The sequence below is a fragment of the Capra hircus genome, unplaced genomic scaffold, assembly GCF_001704415.2.
Source record: "Capra hircus breed San Clemente unplaced genomic scaffold, ASM170441v1, whole genome shotgun sequence".
NCBI lineage: Eukaryota > Metazoa > Chordata > Mammalia > Artiodactyla > Bovidae > Capra > Capra hircus.
Genome location: NW_017214165.1, coordinates 1 through 14932, shown reverse-complemented (window position 1 = coordinate 14932; position 14932 = coordinate 1). Strand labels below are relative to the sequence as shown.

The 14932-nt window shown below is 47.9% G+C and overlaps 1 pseudogene; it reads right to left on the bottom strand.

Moving 5' to 3' along the window:
- Positions 1–784: 784 nt before the first annotated feature.
- On the bottom strand, positions 785–5104 carry LOC108635351 (annotated as a pseudogene).
- Between the last annotated feature and the right edge of the window lie 9828 nt (positions 5105–14932).

Sequence of the window (14932 nt, the reverse complement as noted above, 5' to 3'; positions counted from 1 at the left end):
CCTCGAGGCCAACAATCCCAAGCTCCAATTCTAAAAGGAAACAGGGGCTTGCCTCGGCAGGATGTTGAAGAAAAATTACAGCCCTCTCGTTCTCAAGGACTTTACTTATACGATGAGAAGGTAGAGACAGATCAATGCAGTGATGTGTGATGTAACCCTGTGTCGGGGATGGACACAGGACTCGGTGGATGGAGAGAAGGAAGGGAGAAGACAAAGGTTCCCAGAGTAAGAGATGCTGACCTTGCAGCTGGAAGGAGGCAGCAAGGTGGATGGTTGATCTGCGAAAGGGAGGGCAGCTCAAGTAGTGAAGGGAAAGTTGCTTAGTCATGTCTGACTCTTGGCAACCCCGTGGAGTGTATACTCCGTGGGATTCTCCAGGCCAGAATACAGACTGGGTAGCCATTGTCTTCTCCAGGATATCTTCTCAACCCAGGGATTGAACCCAGGTCTCCTGCATTGCAGGTGGATTCTTTACCATCTGAACTACCAAGGAAGCCTAGTTCAGGTAAAAGGAACTGTATATTCAAAGGCTCCGAGTCATAAGGGAATAGATCTCTCTGGACACAGGGAGAAGGCCAGTGTAGCTGGACCCTAGGGCAGGACCAGTGGCTGGAGCAGCCATCAGGTGAGACCCCAGGAAGGACATCATATATCAGACCAACGATTATGACTTGATTCTCTAAGCAAAGGGAGCAACAGCTTTGAGACTCCAGAATGGCTGGCAAGTACTGGTTTGGGGGGAGATAGTTCTGGCAACCTGTATCCAGTAAAGAAGTGAACAGGCTCAGTGGTCAGCAGAGCACCACTGGGCCTGGGAGATGAAGGGGAAGAACGCAAGGGGAGCCAGCTCCCAGGTGTCTGCCTGGGGGAGCGGAAAGGAGCAGGAACTACTGACGGACTTAGCCTGAGTCTGCCAAATGGACACGCCTGGGGCCCCCACGGCTGGAGAAGACGCCCGCATCACTCACCCAGGCGACGGTACCCATGACCGGGTCTTCATCCTCCACACCCTCTGGCCTCATGGCTGCCTGCTTTCTGCGGGATTTCAGTCTAAGAGAAGAATTCGGTGTGCTGCAGTCAGGGCGGCTCAGGCAAAGGTGGGCAAGCTGCCCCCCACCGCCCCCAATATGATTGCTCGGGCATCCAGACCCTGAAACAGTGGACCCAGAGGCCTTCCTGACACGGAAGTAAGCGCTTCATCTTCTTGGATGACCAGGACTTTGGCCAAGACTGAATTTCCATCACTAGAGACTCAACTTACAAACTTGTACATGAATGTCATTATTATTGACACATGGTGGCCAAAACAACCCAAATGTCCATCAGTGGATGAACGGATGAGTAGAATGTGCTCCATTCATCCAAGGGAACATTGTTTGGAAATAAGAAAGAATGACGGAGATGTCCCTGGTGGCGCAGGGGGATGAGAATCACCTGCCGATGCAAAGGACACAGGTTCGATCCCTGGTCCGGGAAGATCCACGTGGCTCTGAGCAACTAAGCCTGTGTGCCACAGCTCCTGAGCCTGCGCTCTAGAGCCCTCGAGCTGCAATTCCGGAAGCCAGCACACCTTAGAGCCTGCGCTTTGCAATAAGAGAAGCCATGGCAATAAGAAGCCTGTATACCACAACCAAGACCCAGCATGGCCAAAAATTAATGAATTAATTTAAAAAAAAAAAAAAAAAGGAGTGAAGGACTGCCATGCATGAACCTTCAAAACATCACACAAAGTGAGAGAAGTCAGTCACCTGGGACCGCATATTTTATGATTGCCCTTATTTGAAATGTCCAGAACAGACAACTCTAGACAGATGGGAAACAGCCTGGCGGTTGCCTAGGGCAGAGGGTGGAACGGAGGGGTTGACCACGGGTGTGGATTTCCTTTTGGTTTCTCTTTCATTTGGGGCTAATGCAAAAATTCTGTCAAAATCACTGTCAAAGACACGCAGCTCTGAATAGACTAAAAGCTAATGAACTGTACACCTTAATGCATGGGAATTAAATCTTGCTAAGGCTGTTACCCAACTCTGAACCTAATCTACGCTTCTCCGCATTTCTGGGATTAAGGGACCTCTTTCCACACTCCCTGCCACACACCTCCCTATATGTCCCCAAGAACACAGACTTACATGAAAAAGAAAAGGAGGCACAAGAACAGGCACAGCAGGGCCATGGCGCCAGCGCCTCCAAGAGCCCCAGCGACCAGGAATGCAGGCTTCCCTGCAGGGAAGACAGCCAGGAGATGATCACGCTCCCAAGATTCAGTCTCGTGCCCTCCCGCCTCCTTGCAGAACTTTCTGGAGAGCCTCTTCAGGCCTGAGAAGGAGCCTCCTGTCCTAAAAAGCACCTTCTGCCCTGACCCCAGCCCCTCTCCCCGCCAAGTATCATCTTCTAGGATCATAACTCCTGCCCCTCTAAGCCTCTTCCCCCCAACAGACTCCTGACCTGGCAGCAGCAGGACAGACCCGCTCCGGGCCCCATGGATGTTCAGGGCCTCGCAGCTGAGGCTGAGGCCGGAGCTGAGCCCTTCGTGGAGGCTCAGGGAGCCGTTGGCCCAGGGCCCAGCGGAGCTGGAGGTGACCTTGAAGGAGGCATTGCTGAAGTTCCCCTCCAGCAGCCCTTCGCCCAGCCGCCAGCGCAGGGAGGGGGCCGGCCGAGCTTGGGAGGAGCAGCTGCAGCGCAGACCCTCGTCCTCCTGGGAGCAGGAGGGGCCCAGCAGCTGTGGGGGGGCTGTGGGGAGAGATGGGAGGGATCAGGGGCACCCCTCCCCTCCCTAGAACCCCGATGTCCTTCTCCAGGGTACCCCACACTCACAGAACACGAAGAGGCTCAGGGAGGAATTTTGGGAGCCCAGCGGGTTCTGAGCCCGGCAGCTGAGCTCTGCTTCTGTAGTTTCTGAATACGGCAGCTCCAGGACCCCGGTGCTGGAGATGGGGGCGGCCTCCAGGGTGGGAGACACTTGGAACCAGCTCAGTCGTGCAGGGGGGTTGCTGTCAGCAACACACAGCAGCTGAAGTGTCTGGCCCTCTGAGATGAGAATAGATGAGGCGTTCTGCAGAATCTTGAGGGCTTTGGGGGAAAGCGCAGCGGGAGAGCTGGGGGAGGCTGAGGTCTCCTCCCTCCTTCCCAGGATCTCCTGGCCTCACTGTCTCCTCCCCAGGCCGGCCAGCTGGGTTCTGTGTGGTCCCAGGGCTGGACCTTTCCACCCTAAGAGACAACCTGTCTGGGCCTGGTATCTTCAGGGGAGGCTTGGTGTCTCAATGGGACAGGTCTGGGCTGTTTGGTGGAAAGAAAACCCAGAGCCTCAAGGCTTGAGAAGTTGATTCACTGAAGGCAGCAGGAGATGGGACTAAGGAGGCTTTTGTGGAAGAAAGCCACATAATAGACCCATGGTGAAGGAAATGGGCCTTGAACAGGGTGTGTGAGTGTGTAAATGTGTGGGGTGTATGTGTGTGTGCATGAGCGTATGTGTGCGTGGTGGGTGCCTGTGCTGTGGGTATAACTGTGTGTATGTGTACGTGTGTGATGTGTGTGCGCCTGTGTGTATGGGCGTTTCTGTGCGTGTCTCAGTGCACGTTCATGTGTGTATTCTGTGTCTGTGCCTGTGTGTGTGTGTCTCTGTGTGTATTGCATGTGTGTGTGGTCTAGTGCATGGGAGGTGGAGCGGGGTGGGGATTTTCTCCTTGCTCTTCCCATATCTGATCACATTCAAGCCCACTCCCCTGCCACCCCTTGGAGGCGGTCCCAGGAGCAGGACCCAGCCCTGGAGAGGAGAGGTCCTGTCCTACCTGTGATGTTTCTGAAGGAGAGGCTGATGCGGAGGTTCCTCGGGGCATCTGGGGCAGAAAGACATGGGGTTGCTGCAGAGGGAGGAGTGGGGTGGAAACTGACCAGCACCCCAGGAGGGAAACCAGGAAGGGGGGGTGGCCTGTCCTTCACGGCCACTCCCCACCTCAGCTCCCAGGGCACAGACCCATAGAAGAGTGGGCTGGCCTTCTCTCTACACACTCACACACACACACAGACCCCACCACCCTCAGGGACCCCGCCACCCCTCCACGCTCACAGGAGACGTTGAGTTGGACGGTTCTCTCCAGGGTCACCTGCGCTCCCAGGAGTGTCACCCGACAGGTGAGGTTTGGTGCCGTGGTCCTGGGGCCTCGGGGTGAGGGTGAGCTTCGAGGAGTGGAGGGGTGTCTGGGTTCATGGCATCAAGGGTGTCCCCCGCCCAGGAGAACAGGAGATAGTGTGGCTGACCACAAGCCTAGCGACAGGCTACAGGTCAGAGGTGTGCGGCGGCCAGACTCCAGAGGCTCCAGGAACTGGATGTCGGGTTTCTCTGGAGAAAAGGAGATGAGGAGACAGAGGGAGATGCTTGGACGCAGGGGTGTGGGGACCCAGAGGGTCAGGGTCACAACTCATTCCCAGTTCTGGGTCTCTCCTGAACCCTCAAACCCAAAGACCTGGAGCAGGGAGGGCTCCTATACCCCATTCCCGTTCTAATAGAGGAGCCTCCACGGGCCAGGGTCCTTTCCTGGGGCCCCTGTCACACCTGTCACCTTCAAGTTCAGCTTCTTCTCTCTGTAACTGTACTTCACATTACGTCCTCTCTCCACTCGCAAGTAGTAGACTCCGGAGTCGCTCCACCTGGCCTCTTGGATGCTCAGGGAGCAGTCGTTGTCCCTGCGGTCCCCGAGGAGGTGGAATCGGCCCTGGGTCTCTGACTTCACTTGTTTCTTTCGGTCGTTTGTGGCCACAGCATCATCGGATTGGTGGTCTCCTTCCCGGAACCAGTAGATGAAGAGTTCATCAGAGGAATACGAGGGGATATCTCGGAGACCAGGGATAGGAGAAGGAGCAGGGCACGAGGACGTCCATGCACGCCTGCACCGCCACTGATTCCTGCACTCGGAGCTCGTACCCTGGAAGCTCCTGCAGGGACCCTGGGGGACACAGAGGCTCAGCGGGAGCTCCAGCCCTCCCCACACTTGACCCCCTCCTCTAGCCGTGAGCCCTGTTCCCCACCCCTCCCCCACTCACCCCCCCACAGCAGGGGCAGCAGCAGCAGCAGCGGCACCATGTCGGCATTCGCTAGCACAGAGCCAGTTCAGGTCCCTCTGCGGGGGAGGGAAGCGCCCCAAATGTGGGGAGGGAACGAGGAAGCCCCAACAGGAAGCCAGAGGGTGACAGAGACAGAGCCTTGGCCAAGCACAGAAGGGGAACTTGGACGCCCCCAGGCCATGGAGGCGGGGCGGCCCTGAGAAGGCAGAAGGTCCCACCCCTCCACCCCACACCCCACGCTGCAGCGGGAGATCCTGAGGCCCCCAGAGGCCGAGAGGCTTCACTGCACGTGGCTCTGACATGACTACCCGTCCAGTGATGCTCAGGTCCATGGTGGGATCCCCCAGCCGCCGGCACAACCAGAAAAGAGAAACGGGCTCCAGCCCTGGTCATCGGGTGGGATAACCCTGCAACACAGAAACACTGGACTTTCCGGAAAAGAATACTGAAAGATTTCTCAAAACCATTCAGACTTGGGCAGGAAGACTCACACACGGTGGATGGTGGAACCCAGGAAGAAAAGCTGAGCGTGAAAAGCTCCTTTGCCCAGAAGGGTTTCCAGAACAGGGCACACGGGCTGTGCGTCTTCATGGATCTGAGGGTCTGTGGGACCAGCCGACCCGGACACAGGCCCACGCAAAGTGGGGTGGTAAAGGAAGAACTTTGCCCATTCAGCTGGGACCCCAAAGTCCAGACCTCACACAGAAACAGTTCACGACCCCTCACTCTGGATGGCCTTCTTTTCAAAGCCACAGGAAGGCTTAAGTCATGTGTGGAAAAAACCTGTGAACTTGCTGTCCTTTCAGGAAAAAATTCTTTAAGTTTCACAAGTTTGACTATGATCATAAACATTTTAGACACTTTCAGGAAGAAGCCATGGGACTGATGGAAAGTTTCTTTTATAGTTAGATAGAAATATTAATATATTTTTTACTTTTTTAAACTACAGAAACGAAAAGGAAATGTCCGTCAATCAATCGTGCCAGTGGAAATACTGCATCTTCTTTCTACTCTATTTTCGACATAATAGAATTAATCTCACTTCCTCGTACAATGGGCTTCCCTGCTAGCTCAGATGGTAAAGAATCTGCCCTCAGTGTGAAGACCAGGGTTCGATTCCTGCGTCAGGAAGATCCCCTGGAGAAGGGAATGGCAACCCACTCCAGTATCCTTGCTTGGAGAATTACATGGACAGAGGGCTCTTACAGGCTACAGCCCATGGGATCGCAAAGAGTCAGACACGGCTAACTAACACCTTATTAGTAGAATATTCATATTAATTAATATACATGATTATTCTCCCAAAAAGAGGCAATCAAAGAGGATCAGACCAAAAGTATGGGGAACAGGTGTTATGCAGGTGTGATAGGTGTTTCTGACTTCTGAGAAAAGTGGTATGGTGGCCCAGTGCTTAGCACTCTGCACTCTCACTGCCTCTGGCCCAGCTTGGTAAAAAAAAAAATTAAAAAAGGAAGAAAGAAAAATAGTCTGCAATATATGTCTTACCTTTTGGTTTTCAGCATTTTATGTTTTGTGATTCATTACATAGATTTCTCATTCAAAAGAAACTCAGATGTGATGTGCCTGTGATATTGAGACTTTTAGGAAATATATATTTGGCCTCCATCCACAATTCCTGGCTCACAGATTCATGAGTTCTTGGAATTTACTGACTGAGAAGAGATATGGCAGCTTCTTTGTTCATTTGCTCTCTGTTCTCAGTCCCTGAAAACACTTCAGGGCCGCAGCGGAGACCTGGGGGTCACATTTTGTATTTGGGAGCCATGTCTGTATTGTATTCGGTGACACTGTTTTTTGTTGTTTGTTTTTGCCTAAGGAGGGATCCTAATGCTTGAGTCAATGTCAGGCTCCACCGAACCCTGGACTGGCCCTGCCCAGGGTCCAGGTGAACAAGAGGGGACGAGCTCTCTCCCTCAGTCCTCACCTGTTGCGGGAACATTGCTGGACAAGCAGGCACTGGAGAAGGCCAGGAGCCACAGGGCTGTGCAGCACACCTTCACAGCAGTTGGTGTCCAGCAAATGTCAAGCTGGGACGGTCAAAGGACAAGAAATAAGCAGTGTTGGTGAGCGCGTGGGGTAAAGGGAACCGTTGGGCACTGCTGGCGGGAATGTGAATTGGTGCGGCCACTATGGGGAACACTCTGCAGGTTCCTCAAAACTAAAAATAGAACCTCAAGCACTTTCACTTTGGGGCCTTTCAAGAAAATGAAAATGGCAATTTGAAAAGATACATGCACCCCATGTTCATGGAAGCGCTATGTACATTATTGAAGATGTGGAAACAACTTCCATACCCAACGATGAGAGAATGAATAAAGAAACTGCGGTGTGTGCATACTCGTGATCATTCTTCTGCTATAAAAGAGAAGGAATCCTGCCTTTACGATACATGGATGGTACACGAGGGCATTAGGGTAATGAAATACATTAGACAGAGGAAGGAAAATACTGTATGATCTCACAGGTAGGTGAAACTGAAAAAAACCCCAACAACATAAAGTCATAGATAAAGAGAAATAACTGGTGGTCCTCAGAGGTAGAGAGTGGAGTCTATGGCAAAACTGGCAAAAGTGGTCAGAAGGTACACATTTCCGGGAATAAAATATATAAGTCATGGACATGTAATGTACATCATGGTGACAAGCAGGCACTGGAGAAGGCCAGGAGCCACAGGGCTGTGCGGCACACCTTCACAGCAGTTGGTGTCCAGCAAATGCCAAGCTGGGACATCAAGCTGTAATGACATCATGGTAACAATACTGTACTGTATATTTGAAAGTTGCTGAAAGATTAGATCTTAAAATTTCTCATCACAAAAATGTCTATATAGCCTTATAGATATCAATGTTAATTAGGCACAGTTGGTGATCATTTTGTAATATGTACATATATTAAATCATTATATTGTACACCTGAAACTGACACAATGTTATACCTGTATCTCAGAGAGAATACATGTCTATGTATGTAAAAGATCTGAAAAACATCAAGTTGGGGGCTTAGATTAGAGTGGTCCAAAACTAAGAGAGTGTTCCCTGCTTGACAGGCTCCGCTGGCCTTTCAACACCTGCATAATCAATTACTTATGTTACATTTCCTCTGTGGAAACATACAATACATAGTGTGGCTTCTAGTGTGGCTACTGGCCCTGATTTACTGATTAAATCTCCAGAAATGAAAACAATGAACACTGGATGATTGCAAATGCCTTTGTGATAAAATTCACAGTGCATTGGCAACAAAAGAGAAATTCCCCAAAAAAGATGAAGGGTATCTTAGGAAAACATCATACTTAATGGAGTAGCATAGGTTCCACCCTAGCAAGTCAATAAATATCGGTAAAAGGTGTAACACTTGAAAGGAAAAAAGAAAGATTTATGTTCATAAAAGTTCTGCATGTTGAAAAATCCAAAAGTTTATACAGATCCATTTAGAGGTTTAACAAGAGAGCACAATGACTTGAGACAAATTCCAATTTGAAAAATCCATTGCACTCTTCCCTGTGGTCCAGTGATCAAGCATCTACCTTCTAAGTCAAGGGATGAAAATTTGACCACTGGGAAGGGAACCAAGGCCCCACAAGCCTTGCAACTCGGCCAAAAAAGATCAATTACTTTCTCATATCACAGTATGAGAGCCATTGACAGTTGCATCAGAAATTAGGATATACCTGGAATCGATCTAACATTTAGAAAGGTATACAACAAAAGGATATACAAAATCTCAATGGAGAAAATTATAAATCTATCTTGAAGGACGTTAAAGATACAAATAAATGGGAAAATACACCACATTCGGGGTTTAAAAAAAAAGAATATAATTATCTATTCTACTCAAAATAATGTGCAGAATCAAAACGTATGTCACCACATCCCAAGTGGACATCTGTGGAACTCAGTAACTCCACTGTAAAATTTATAAGGAAGCAGACATTTCAAGGATGGCAAGGGTACCTTGACAAGAACAATGTGTGAGGCCTGGCTCTGCAAGTTGTGAAGATACATTACAGCCTGCCTTCTTGCTTAGTCGCTCAGTCGTGTCTGACTCTTTGCCACCCCATGGACTGTAGCCCACCAGACTCCTCAGTCCATGGGAGTGTCCAGGCAAGAATACTGGGTTGGGTTGCTATTCTCTTCTCCAGGGTATATTACAGCATAGTACAACAAAATTTTGGACTGAAAAAGGGATAGTCCAGTAGGCCAGTGGAACAGAATAGGGAACCTAGAAATAAACCCCAACCACAGGAAGTGTCATGTGTAATAGAAAAGGTGATAGAAAGAAATGACAAAGAGATAGGCGTTTCAATCACTCTGTGGGCGAGAGGGGATCTGAAGCCAGTCAAGTGAAGCTGCACCCCTAGCTCATATGGGAACCAAAATCAAGTGCAGCTGGGCTGAGACCTATTTAGAGAGACAAACAGCAGAGCTGCTGCAAGAGACTGCGGCAGGTATCCCCATGAGCTGCGGTGGGGCAGGATTCCCGAACAACACAGGAAGAACACCATCTCTAAGACAGACGCTGATATCCCGAGCTGGATTAAAATGAAGAACTCTTCATAACAGACACCCCTGGGAGTGCCGCATTGAAAGCCATCAGGTGGGAGAAGATACAGATGACACAGATAACCATCAAAGTAACAGTAGCCAAAATATGAGTTTCTAAAATGCCTAAGGTCAAAGAAATATACAGAAATGGGCCCAAATGAGCAAGAATTTCATCGAGGACAATGTATAAGGGGACCGTCAAGGACTGGAAAGCTGCCCCACATCACTGCAGCCAGGAACCTGCACGTTAAGACACTAATAGGGTATGACTACACGTGCTCCAAGTAGCCAGCTATTAAAGTCTCTCAAAACCCCAACTGCTGGGAAAGTGTGGAGCAGTGGTTGTTGAAATGTAAGTTGGCCCACACATTGGAGAGGAAAACAGCTTCATACAGCAAGCTGAGCAGGTTCTTACATGAGGACCCAACACTTCCCCTGCTTGGATGCATGTTCTAGAGCAGCCGTGAAGAATGGTGGCCAGTCCCCACATGTGGCAATTTAAAGGGTTTAAAGAGAGTTGTAAGGCTGGGTGTTGGGAGGGGACACACGAAGTGCTGCAAGGTTCAATGACACTGGGTTTCCAGATTTAGTATAAGAAAATGAATGTAGATGATTCTGGGCCCAATCCCAGTGTGTCTGTCAGTTTGACCACACACCCACAAGCAATTCTGAGGCACCAGCAGTGCATCTCAGAATTCAACTCAGCTCAATCCAACTCACTGTTGACACTGTCCACCTGTAAATAGCATCACATCCTACGAGACTTCAGTCCTTCCAGACTGCCCCTCCAGTTTCAGATGCCTGTTTCACATCCAGATTGTCACATGTACACCTGATCTGCTGGTTACACATGATTCAGTTCAGTTCAGTCACTCTGTCATGTCCAATTCTTTAGGATCCCATGGACTGCAGCACGCCAGTCCTCCCTGTCCATCACCAACTCCCGGAGTTTACTCAGACTCATGTCCATTGAGTTGGTGATGCCATCCTACCATTTCATCCTCTGTCGTCCCCTTTTCCTCCCACCTTCAATCTTTCCCAGCATCAGCGGCTTTCTCAATGAGTCAGTTCCTTGCATCAGATGGTTAAAGTATTGGGGTTTCAGCTTCGGCATCCGTGCTTTTAGGATGGACTGGCTGGATCTCCTTGCAGTCCAAGGACTCTCAAGAGTCTTCTCTAACACCACAATACAAAAGCATCAATTCTTCAGCAGTCAGCTTTCTTTATGGTCCAACTCTCACATCCATACATGACTACTGGAAAAAACATGGCTTTGACTAGACAGAACTTTATCGGCAAAGGAATGTCTCTGCGTTTAAATATGCTGTCTAGGCTGGTCATAACTTTCCTGCCAAGGAGTAAGCGTCTTTTAATTTCATGGCTGCAATCTCCATATCCAGTGAATTTGGAGCCCCCCAAAATAAAGTCTGCCACTGTTTCTACTGTTTCCCCATCTGTTTGCCATGATGGGACCGGATGCCATGATCTTAGTTTTCTGAATGTTCAGTTTTAAGCCAACTTTTTCACTCTCCTACTTCACTTTCATCAAGAGGCTCTTTAGTTCTTCACTTTCTGCCACAAGGGTGGTGTCATCTGCATATCTCAGGTTATTGATATTTGTCCCTACAATCTTGATTCCAGCTTGTGCTTCATCCAGTCCAGCATTTCTCATGATATACTTGGCATATAAGCTAAATAAGCAGGGTGACAATATACAGACTCGATGTACTCCTTTCCCGATTTGGAACCAGTCTACTGTTCCATGTCCAGTTCTAACTGTTGCTTGCTGATCTGCAGACAGATTTCTCAAGAGGAAGGTCAGGTGGTCTGGTATTCCCATCTCTTTCAGAATTTTCCACAGTTTCTTGTGATCCACACAGTCAAAGGCTTTGCATAGTCAATAAAGCAGAAGCAGATGTTTTTCTGGAACTCTCTTGCTTTTTTCAATGATCCAACAGATGTTGGCAATTTGATCTCTGGCTTCCTCTGCCTTTTCTAAATCCAGCTTGAACATCTGGAAGTTCACAGTTCACGTATTGCTGAAACCTGACTTGGAGAATTTTAAGCATTAACCTTACTAGCATGTGAGATGAGTGCAATTGTGTGGTAGTTTGAGCATTCTTTGGCAATGCCTTTCTTTGGGATTGGAATGAAAGCTGATCTTTTCCAGTCCTGTGGCCACTGCCGAGTTTTCCAGATTTGCTGGCATATTGAGTGCAGCACTTCCACAGCATCGTTGTTTAGGACTTGAAATAGCTCAACTGAAATTCCACCACTTCCACTAGCTTTGTTCATAGTGATGTTTCCTAAGGCCCACTTGACTTCGCCATTCCAGGATGACTGGCTCTAGGTGAGTGATCACACCATCGTAATTATCTGGGTCATGAAGATCTTTTTTGTACAGTTCTTCTATGTATCCTTGCCACCTCTTTAATATCTTCTTTTTCTATTAGGTCCATACCATTTCTGTCTTTATTGTGCCCATCTTTGCATGAAAAGTTCCCTTGGTGCCTCTAATTTTCTTGAAGAGATCTCTAGTCTTCCTCATTCTATTGTTTTCCTCTGTTTCTTTGCATTGATCATTGAGGAAGGCTTTCTTTTTTCTCCTTGCTGTTCTTTGAGACTGCATTCAGATGGGTATATCCTTCCTTTTCTCCTTTGCTTTTCACTTCTCTTCTTTCCTCAGCTATTTTTACGGCCTCCTCATATAACCATTTTGTATTTTTGCATTTCTTTTTCTTGAGGATTGTCTTGATCACTGCCTCCTGTACAATGTCACGAACCTCCATTGTCCATAGTTCGTCAGGCACTCTGTCTATCAGATTTAATTCCTTAAATCTATTTGTCACTTCCACTGTATAATCGTGAGGGATCTGAGTTAGGTCAAACCCGAATGGTCTAGCGGTTTTCCCCACTTTCTTCAATTTCAGTCTGAATTTGGCAATAAGGAATTCATGATCTGAGCCACAGACAGCTCCTGGTCTTGTTTTTTCTGACTGTGTAGAGTTTTCTCCACCTTTGGTTGCAAAGAATATAATCAATCTGATTTTGGTGTTGACCATCTTGTGATGTCCACGTGTAGTCTTCTCTTCTATTGTTGGAAGAGTGTGTTGCTCTGACCAGTGCGTTCTCTTGGCAAAACTCTATGAGCCTTTGCCCTGCTTCATTCTGTACTCCAATGACTAATTTGCCTCTTACTCTAGTAGTTCTTTACTTCCTACTTTTGCATTTCAGTCCCCTATAATGAAAAGGACATCTTTCTTTGGTGTTAATTTTAGAAGGTCTTGTAGGTCTTCATAGAACCATTCAGCTTCAGCTTCTTCAGCATTACTGGTGGGAGCACAGACTTGGATTAATGTGATATTGAATGGTTTGCCTTGGAAATGAACAGAGATCATTCCGTCATTTTTGAGATTGCATCCAAGTATTGCATTTCAGACAGTTTTGTTGACTATGATGGCTTCTCCATTTCTTCTAAGAGATTCTTGCCTACAAGAGTAGACATAATGGTCATCTGAGTTAAATTCACCCATTCCAGTCCATTTTAGTTCACTGATTCCTAAAATGTCAATGTGCAGTCTTGCCATCTCCTGTTGACCACTTCCAATTTGCCTTGATTCACGGACCTAACATCCAGGCTCCTATGCAATATCATTCTTTACAGCATTGGACTGTACTTCCATCACCAGCCACATCCACAACTGGGTGGTGTTTTTGCTTGGCTCCAGCTCGTCATTCTTTCTGGAGTTATTTTTCCACTGATCTCCAGTAACATTTTGGCCACTACTGACCTGGAGAGTTCATGTTTCAGGTCCTATCTTTTTGCCTTTTCATACTGTTCATGGGGTTCTCAAGGCATACAGAAGTAGTTTGCCATTCCCTTCTCCAGGGGACCACGTTTGTCAGAACTCACCACCATGAGCCGTCTGTCTTGGGTGGTCCTACGTGCATGGCTCATAGTTTCATTGAGTTAGACAAGGATATGTGATCGGATTGGTTAGTTATCTCCACTGAAACGTGAAACTGTGTTCTGATCCTGAAGCCAAAGAATGAATTCCGCAAACTCAAAAACACTCACACAGGCCAGAGTTTATTTTTAAAAGATAGAGATACAAAGTTCTCAGCATAGACAATGGAGGGTGTGACATAACCACAAAGATGGGAATAACAGCAGATTTGTATCTGTATTAGAATTGCTCTTTTCTTATTTGTTGGCTTGGGGCCAGAGGTGTGTGATTTCTGACCAATCAGTTTAAATGTCCCAATGTCCAGTGTGTCATTTGTATGCCTTTCTTGGATCCCCCAGTTTCTCAGAATCTCCAGACCTTGCGCTGCCATCTGTCGACCCTTTCAAAGACCCCACATCATTATTTAGGACCAAATGCATCTTTAAGTGCTAATGGACTATTCTAATAGAAAATAAAATAACGCAAACAATTGAACTGGGGACAGGAAGCAAGCATTTTTACATTCCAAAGAGTTACAACTTCCTATCACTGAAAAGTGTATATATTATACTTTTAAAAAGGTTTATTTCATTATTTACTTATTTTTGGCTGTGCTGAGTCATAGTTTCGGGAGCAGGGTCTACACTCCAGTTGTGGGACTCAGGCTTCCCGTTGGGCTGGCTTCTCTTGTTGTGGAGAACAGACTCTGGACCCACAGGCTTCAGTATTTGCCACTGTGGGCTCGGTGGCTCAGTTGTGGTTCTTGGACTTAGTTGCTCAAGGACATGTGGAATCTTCCCAGACCAGGGATCAAACGGCGTCCCCTGCATTGGCAGGTGCGTTCTTAACCGCTGGACCACCAGGGAAGTTCCATGCATAGATTTTTAAAAGCAAAATCAATAGTAACATTTTATGAGGTGGTATTCACATGACACGGAAGTACTAATGGTAGTTTTTGGGTGTGAACTTTAAAAAGATGAGACGAAGAGGAAACTAAATGATGCTGGATGATAAAGTAATGTGGCCCTGGAGCCTCCTTCTTGTGCTGGAGAGAGGAAGTGCTGTTGACCGTCCTAGACCCCAGGACAGTGGGAGGAGGCTGGGAGATGACTCCTGGCCCCACCAGCATGGGCACCAGACAGATACCCAGGAAAAGGCCTTCTCTGGTGAAATGAAGGGTGAGTTTTTGCAACATGATACCAATATCTGAGTGAAGCTATTTTCTGCCTCAAGGACCATTTTTTCCTGCTGTCCCCAATATATACACAGAATATGATTGTATGTAGTACTGGGAAATGCAGGAAGATATCTACCAAAAGAAAGCATTTTAAAACTTTCCTTGGACAACTGCATCAAAGA